Source organism: Mustela lutreola, chromosome 1, assembly GCF_030435805.1.
Source record: "Mustela lutreola isolate mMusLut2 chromosome 1, mMusLut2.pri, whole genome shotgun sequence".
NCBI lineage: Eukaryota > Metazoa > Chordata > Mammalia > Carnivora > Mustelidae > Mustela > Mustela lutreola.
In genome coordinates this window covers 44,105,989-44,114,260 of record NC_081290.1, presented here as the reverse complement: position 1 = coordinate 44,114,260, position 8,272 = coordinate 44,105,989, and the positions used below count along the sequence as shown (strand labels likewise).

General features: G+C 32.3%; 1 non-coding gene across 1 annotated transcript; it reads left to right on the top strand.

Annotated features, from left to right (window-relative positions):
* Nucleotides 1-2,833: 2,833 nt before the first annotated feature.
* LOC131822751 (U1 spliceosomal RNA) lies at nucleotides 2,834-2,993 on the top strand. The gene has a single exon (XR_009350308.1). It is a non-coding gene; the product is annotated as a U1 spliceosomal RNA (small nuclear RNA).
* The last annotated feature ends 5,279 nt before the right edge of the window (nucleotides 2,994-8,272 follow it).

The window sequence follows — 8,272 nt, the reverse complement described above, 5'->3', positions numbered from 1 at the left end:
GTCAGACAGACTTTCCATGTCTGGTACTTGCAACCAATATCAACCTTGTAAGGTTATCTATATACCCTTGCATGTATATATTTAATATGCAAATATACACGTGTGTGGTGTGATAGATGTGTATATTTATATATGAGTATATACATATATGCACAGCCATTTTTATTTGGATATATACAAATCTTTATATTCTTTTTAAAAACTATTTTGTTGTTTATTTGAGAGAGGAGAGAGAGAGCATATGAGAGAAAGCAGGAGCTATGGGGAGAAGAAGAGGGAGACGGAGAAGCAGACTTCTCACTGAGCAGGGAACCTGACTCAGGACTCCATGCCAGGACCTTGGTATTATGACCTGAGCCAAAAGCAAATCTTTAACCTACTAAGCCACCAAGTTACCCCTAAATATTCATATTCAAGAGCTGGAAATGTATGTATTAGGGTATGCCAATGAAATCAGCTACTGTGAGTACTCCAAATATTGTCTTATTTTCTAGGTAGTTTTTGCAATTCTAGATTATTTCCTCATTTCTCTACAAATTTGCAACTGTTCATTATTTTATGACTACAATGTTACTACATTAAAGAAAAATGAGAAGCACTGATCATATTACTGAAATAGAGAAGAAGCTAAATATAACTATATAGCTGGGATGTTCAGATGTTCGGAAGGCATTATATATGATAAATAATTGCCGTCTGCTTCAATATTCCCATATATTCTAGAAAATTATATTGAAGTATGAAATAGTTTTCAGTTTTTTAATATAAATGAACTACTGTTTCAAAGCACATTTTCTTTAGAATCATTCAACTTATGATGCATCTCGGATATCTATGCTTAGATGAAACAAGTTGATTGCAATTAGGCAAAGATTTATTATTTAATTTTTGTTATAAATTTTGTTATAAATTTAGAATTATTTGCATGTCCACAGTAACTGTATAGAATTATGTAAAAATATAACTATCCCTCTCTAGTCAAGAAAAGCCAATAGGTTAGGAAAAGCTTAGCAAACACGTCATTAAGCAATGGAAAAAGTAAAGAATTATTGGCTGTTATTGGCCCTTCAGTATAGAAGTGATTGTTTACAGACATTTTTTGAGGTAAAATTTTTTGAGGTAAAATTAAATAGAGAGAACTGCACAGCTACAATTCAAAGATTTTTGACAACTGTGTACACCCATCAAGACATAATACATCCACCCAAAAAGTTCACCTGTGTTTGGCCCACAATAATTAATCACTTTTTAAATTTATATCACCATGGATTAGTTTTGCTAATTTGGAGTTCATTCGAAAGAAATGACTCCATATGTACTATTCTGTGGTTGGATTCTCCAATTAACATGATGTTTTTGAGAATCTTTATTGCCATATGATGAATCAGGGATTTATTTTTTATTGTTAATTAGTGTTCCACTGTATGAATATACTACAGTTTATTTATCACTTGTCCTAAAGATGAGTATTTGAGTTATTTCTGGGTTTGGGCAGTTTTGGTGAAGCTGCTATGAATATACATAAGCAGTCTGTTTGGGCTTAAATTATGATATCTGTTCAGTAATTAGCTAGAAGTGGAGTTGCTGGACTAAGTATATGTTTAACTTCGTAAGAAAATTTCAGAGTTTTTCAGAGTTCTGTATGAACTCACATTCTTTCTGAATTATATGAATATCCCATTTGTTTGACATCTTTCCTAATACTCAATTATTTCACTTTTTAAAATCATCTTACATATTTAATCTTTAAAATTCTAGAGGATGTAGAGTGGTATCTCATTATAGTTTCAATTTTTATTTTCATGATGAATAAAGATATTGACTACCATTTATTTTCTTACTTGACAGTCATGTCTCCCTTGATTAAGTTTGTACCCAAGTTTATAAGTTTTACTCATTTTTAAGAATTAAATTTCTTATCTTTTTATTTTTAATCTGTAAGATTTCTTTGTATTTTCTCAATAGAAAGTACCACACACGTATCACAAATACTTTCTTTCATATATAACTTCCATTTCATTTTCTTACAGTGATTTTTAATGAGCAGAAGTTTTCCATTTTGATGAAATCTGATTTTTTTTTAAAGATTAGTTCCTTTTGCATCCTCTGTAAGTCACCTTTTCCTATCATAAGAGATGAATTATTCTCTTGTTATCCTTTTATTTTAGGATGTTTTGTAGATTAAATTTTTGTCTTTAGGTCTATGAAATATCTTGAATTAATTTTCATGCATGTTGCTACATAAGAGTAGGATTTTTTTTCCATTTAATTATCTACTTCTTCCAATATAACTTGTTGAAAATTTTTTTATTTCTCTTATTCCATTTCCTTAGTACTTACATACATGTGTGAATCTCTTTCTGGACACTTTATTTTCTTTCAGTGAACTATTGGTCTGTTATTATGCCAATGACACATTATCTTAAATACTGTAATTTTATAGTAAATTGTGAAATCAGCTAGTGTGAGTACTCCAAATATTGTCTTTATATTTTAGGTAAATTTGACAAATTCTAGATTATTGGCTAATTTCCTTACAACTGTGTAATCAGCTTGGCAATTTCTACAAAAACCACTATTGAGAGTTTAACTGGGGCTGTGTGTCTGTCTGTATATATATGCATGTATATGCATATATGTATATATAGCTGTATTTAACTATAACATGTACAAATATTTATATATAAATTTCTCTAAATAAAATATCTACCTTGAATATATTTATATGATATAACTAGGACTTTAATATCTTTACATGAAACATATTAGATGGTTTTTATAAGACATGTTTGGGAGATAATATCATGTTGTCAGAAAATTTAATAAAAGAAAGGAACTTACTGGAAGGGGAGATACCATGATCATGAAGGTGGTTTTCCTAGGGTGAGGCTTCTCTATTACATTCCAGATGTGCTGACCCCTGCAAGTTCCCCAAATGTGGGAAACTTGACTGCATAATTTGTGGTAGTGGGGACTGCGTTTGCACTCTCATCCAACCATTAAATGGTTGAAAGACAAAATAAGTGAATGAATGAATAAATAAATAAATAAATAGATGGAAAGATTTTAAAATGTCAGGCACAATGGAAATTTTGTTCAGAAGGTGGGCCATTTAAATTCTCCTTATATGTAGATCAGAAAGCTAAACCAAAATAGGTTATTTTGTTATTTTCTTTTTCCAGCTTCTCACAATAACTTGAAGATACAGCATGGAGGTACTTTTCCAAGGTCACAGATGTGGCTAACGGGGGAATATTTTCCGAACCCCATCTGGTGTCCTTTCAGTCAGTTACCCATGAAACCTCAAGATCAGATTGCGCTATCATAACTTCAAAATTGATATTCCATATTTGGAAAAGAAATTATAACATCCCCAAATATTCTATTTTTATCAAATGGTATGTTGTGCTTCTAAGACTTTGTTCAGTATATTCTTTCTATCCAGAATGCTTTCCCCATTTTCAACATGTCCGAAACCTTACCATCCTTGAAAGCCAAGTTCTCCATTCTTAATGAATTTTGTTATTTCACATTTCTTATTGACAGCTTTGTTAGGCAATGAATTATATTTTTCGTTTCTACTGACAAGAGTCCTGTGTACAGTCAGTAGTAAATGAAAGAACACTGTCTTATAGAATTGTAACTCTCACTACAGCACCAGCAAAACTTCGCATATGGGTACTTGGAAAATAAATATTGATTGGATAGTAGTGGCCATATAACAATATCTAACATTTATAATGCCTATTATATGCACATATTTTTCCAGACTACCCTTTCAATTATATGACTCAGGTAATTTTATTATGTACATTTTGTAAATGAGAACAATGAGAAAGAACTTGCCTGAGTTCACAACTCTTAACAGTGGTGGATTTGGGAACAAGCATAGACAAAGGAACTTGCATAGTTCTAGGAATTAGGGTCTTGATATTCAAGGGGGGGAAGGCATTATTCAGCCATCTCTCTTAAGTATTACAGAAATATTGAGTAAAATATCCTGGAAAAGACCTGATCTCCAACAACTTCTGGTCTGATCTCCAACTTCTTTGATCTAACACAATATCACTCCAGTTTTCTCACTGTCCTCTGAGAGCACTAATTTCCAGGACATTCCTATTTTGGATACAAAAAATGATACTATTTCAGGGTCTTTACATGTGGTGTTTCCTCTGAGCAGAATGAGACCCTAGATAACCACTGGTCTCACACTTCACTTTCCTTACATCTCATCCACAATGCTGGTATTATCACAGACTTCCCGTACCAAACACCATCTCTTCCTCATTTTCCTGACCAATCTTCTTTCATAGCCAATCATCCCCCAAGATACATTTTTTCCCCTCTGTTTCTTTCCACTAGATTCTAAGTTTCTTGAGGCCAGAGACAATATTTGTATACCCACTATGTCTCTGGTGGTTGGAAGAGAGCTCATTTGTTGAGTGAATAAATTCCAGCCCATAGTTCCTGGAATTGTAATTTAGATTTCTCTTTCAACAAGAAAAATATAGGTATTATGAATAATGTAATTAAAATGACCGATAAGTAATTTATTTTGTGTCAAAGGGAATCCAAAATATAACAAAATGGATACTTCTTTCTGTTCATTCACAAATTACATCACATGTGGAGCTTATAATTTATCTCTAGAAAGAATATGAAAAATAATTAAAAAATGTGTTTATGCCATTAATTTCCCAAAACATTAGCTCATGAAATAGAACCCTAGAGAATTATTTTATTGCTATCACCATCTTACACCAATAGGACTATACATGAGATGATAAATTTTGTTTTTTTTTTTAATTTAATGCAAACTTTAAAGAGAAAAAGAACTTTAGGAGTAAGTGGCACAGTATTTGGATTCACATTAATTCAATTTTGGATTAAACTTCTGTCATTTGTTTTCTGTTTGACCTGTTCTGCAATTGCTTTAGGGAAAAAAAAAAATCTTTTTATGCTGTTAGCCTGTTTCCTTACCAAAAAAATGATAATAAAATACTGACTTCATTGGTCATGTGAAGCAAGTTAAATCTCATATGTGCAATTGATTTATAAAGTGTAATTCCCTCATTAATATTTTTTACTATAGAAATTATAACACATGTCTGCTCTTCAAATTTCTCATGGGTTTATTAAACTTCCTAATTTTAAAAGTAATCTTGTTCAAAGACTAATTTTATAAACTTGTAGACATATTAGTGAAGAGAGAGAGAGAAAGATACTATACTAAAGAAAAGTGTATGTTTGGAAAAAAATCTCTCAGATTGATCCAGAAGTAATCAATATCATTTTATTATCTGGATATTTTGAATACTGGTAAACTACTTTGTTTATGCTATCCTTTAATCTTAAAAATTAATTAATTTTATACAAACAATTGACATTTATAGATACTTCTTTATTTTCTCAAAGACACAAGAATGATTATAGATTATATTACTGTTAAGAAATATTAGGGAAAATCATAATATACTTTGGAATTGTCTTACCATAATTAGCAGGTTTTTTTTAAATTGAGGATAATCTTTACTTCAGGTTTTCTAATAGACCACTTGTTTAAAACAAGTATTCTTGTCAATTGTCCACAGTCCATAGGACATTTGTAAAAACATAGCCAAATAAATATGTACATTACATTTTCTCTGTCTTTCCATTATATCACTTGAAAGGTACAGAGACCCCAAATTGTCTTTTGAAATAAGTGTCTAGAGTAATACTTGTGAAAATGCTATTATTCATTTTTCCTTTTTAGGTGTGGCAGAAATTTTTTAAGAAATTTAAATTAGTTTTCTGAGGACTATGCTCCATGTGAGTTAACAACTATAGCACCCAGCCAGAGACTGCAAATACCCACTTAGTAGACCTATGTCATGCACTTGTAATGAATTATCTAGATTTTTTTTTACTTAAAAATTGTAAACATTAATCAAAATGATAAATTGAAGATAATAGAACAATGTAGTAGACCAAATCTTCACAGAATTTCAAACAGTTAATATAAAAGGAAGTACCACTAGATCAAGAGAATGTAGAACATCCAGTGATCTACTTGAGCCAAGACAATCTCATATCCTCTGTGTTTTTCACAATGTCTTATAACATAGAGCATTAGGATATGTGTTAATTAAATAATATTCATGAAACTTAGAACAGTGTAGACCCCAAATTAACTTGTTTTAATACCTGTTCTCACCCTAATAGAACTCCGATCTGTAAACAGTATGTAGTTACTTGAGTATATTCCTTTAAAATAAATAAATAAATAGATAGATAGATAGATAGATAAATAAATAAGTGAATAAATAAATGCTACCCCAGGGCACCTGGCTGGGTCAGTCAGTAAAGCACACAACTCTGGATATCTTGGTCCTAGAGGGTTCCAGCCCCATGTTAGGCATGGAGCCTACTTTTTAAAAAAGCATAAAGAATATGATAACAAAAAGAAAGCAGAACTAAAAAATGTGCAATCATACTATTTTTTTAAAAAATGCTGCCTATAAAATGGCTTTCTTGGACTATATTGCAGTTAGGTTTTGAACTTCAATAACCACAGGCAGGGAAAATGCATTCACAGTTATGCATAGTGACGTTAAGTATACAAATCAGCTGTAAACCAATATCTGGTTTGTGTCACATATTTTATTATTCTCCCCCCTCACACCACCACCACCCCGACGTGGAAAATGAGAAGAGATTCTCTGTTTGGTCTTCCAAGCAACATGTTAGGCAAGGAAATTTTAGATTTTGAGGGAAAATGGCAGTAAATAGCATTAGAAACTAGCTTCCTAATCCTCTTGACTCCTATCTTCTGCAATACAAGTGGGCAGAAGGGGTACATTGGGGGTTAACAACAGGGGACCAGGAGGGGAGCCGGCAATTTGCTTTTACTCACTCTTCCTACACTGAAGAGAGTTGTGATGGTCCAAGGACAGGAAACACACACACACACACACACACACAAGTTTATCTTTTGAACCCCTTCTGAACTCTTCCTTCTGGAAACATTTATGCAAAATTCAAGGGCTCTGTGCCTAAATTGGGTGTTTGGGCTTAGATTCTCTGACCTGGTGAGATTCACAAGCAAGACTCTTCATCACTAATCAGAAACCCCTCCTTCATTCAGTAAAGTGTCAGGATATAAAATCAATGCACAGAAATCAGTTGCATTTCTCTACACCAACAGAAAGACAGAAGAAAGAGAAATTAAGGAGTCAATCCCATTTAAAATTGCACCCAAAACCATAAGATACCTAGGAATAAACCTAACCAAAGAGGCACAGAATCTATACTCAGAAAACTATAAAGTACTCATTAAAGAAATTGAGGAAGACACAAAGAAATGGAAAAATGTTCCATGCTCCTGGATTGGAAGAATAAATATTGTGAAAATGTCTATGCTACCTAAAGCAATCTACACATTTAATGCAATTCCTATAAAAGTACCATCCATCTTTTTCAAAGAAATGGAACAAATAATTCTAAAATTTATATGGAACCAGAAAAGACCTCGAATAGCCAAAGGGATATTGAAAAAGAAAGCCAACGTTGGTGGCATCACAATTCCGGACTTCAAGCTCTATTACAAAGCTGTCATCATCAAGACAGCATGGTACTGGCACAAAAACAGACACATAGATCAATGGAATAGATCAACTTGGTTAATATAAAAATTAATAAAATGTATTCATATTTTAAATTATTTATACATGTATATGCATATAATATATACAGAGGGAGACAGATAGGCAGAGACAGATAGACAAATATACAGAGACAGAGACAGAGAAACAGGGAGACCAAAAAACAAGATTCAAATACATATACATATATTCCAGAGGGAGTGGAAAAATATCAGACCACATCTAAAAACATTTAATGCTACATCTAAAAACATTTTTTTTCTGTTAATATTAAGAAGGCTCTTTGGAATAAACAGCTTCAAAGCACAGCTTGAAATGGACCGATTGTAAGGAACAGAGTGGCAAACTTATGTTACTACGCACAACTGTGAATAGGCTTCCAGACAGCTAAAATTTGTCATTTAGAAGGAATGTGTCTCATTTATCCATTGTTTAGAGTGATTGAAATACATTGCTTTCCCCCAGTTCCTTGGCAAGTGTTTCAATTAAGTGGGCACAAAATTTACCCTAGTGCAGTGTTCTATTCTTCTGCTCGGTAGTATATAATTGTATGGGACTTGGGACTTATAGAGGCCTTCCCTTGTTGGAAAAATAAAATAACACATCTCTTTTAAGGTAATGACTGTAAC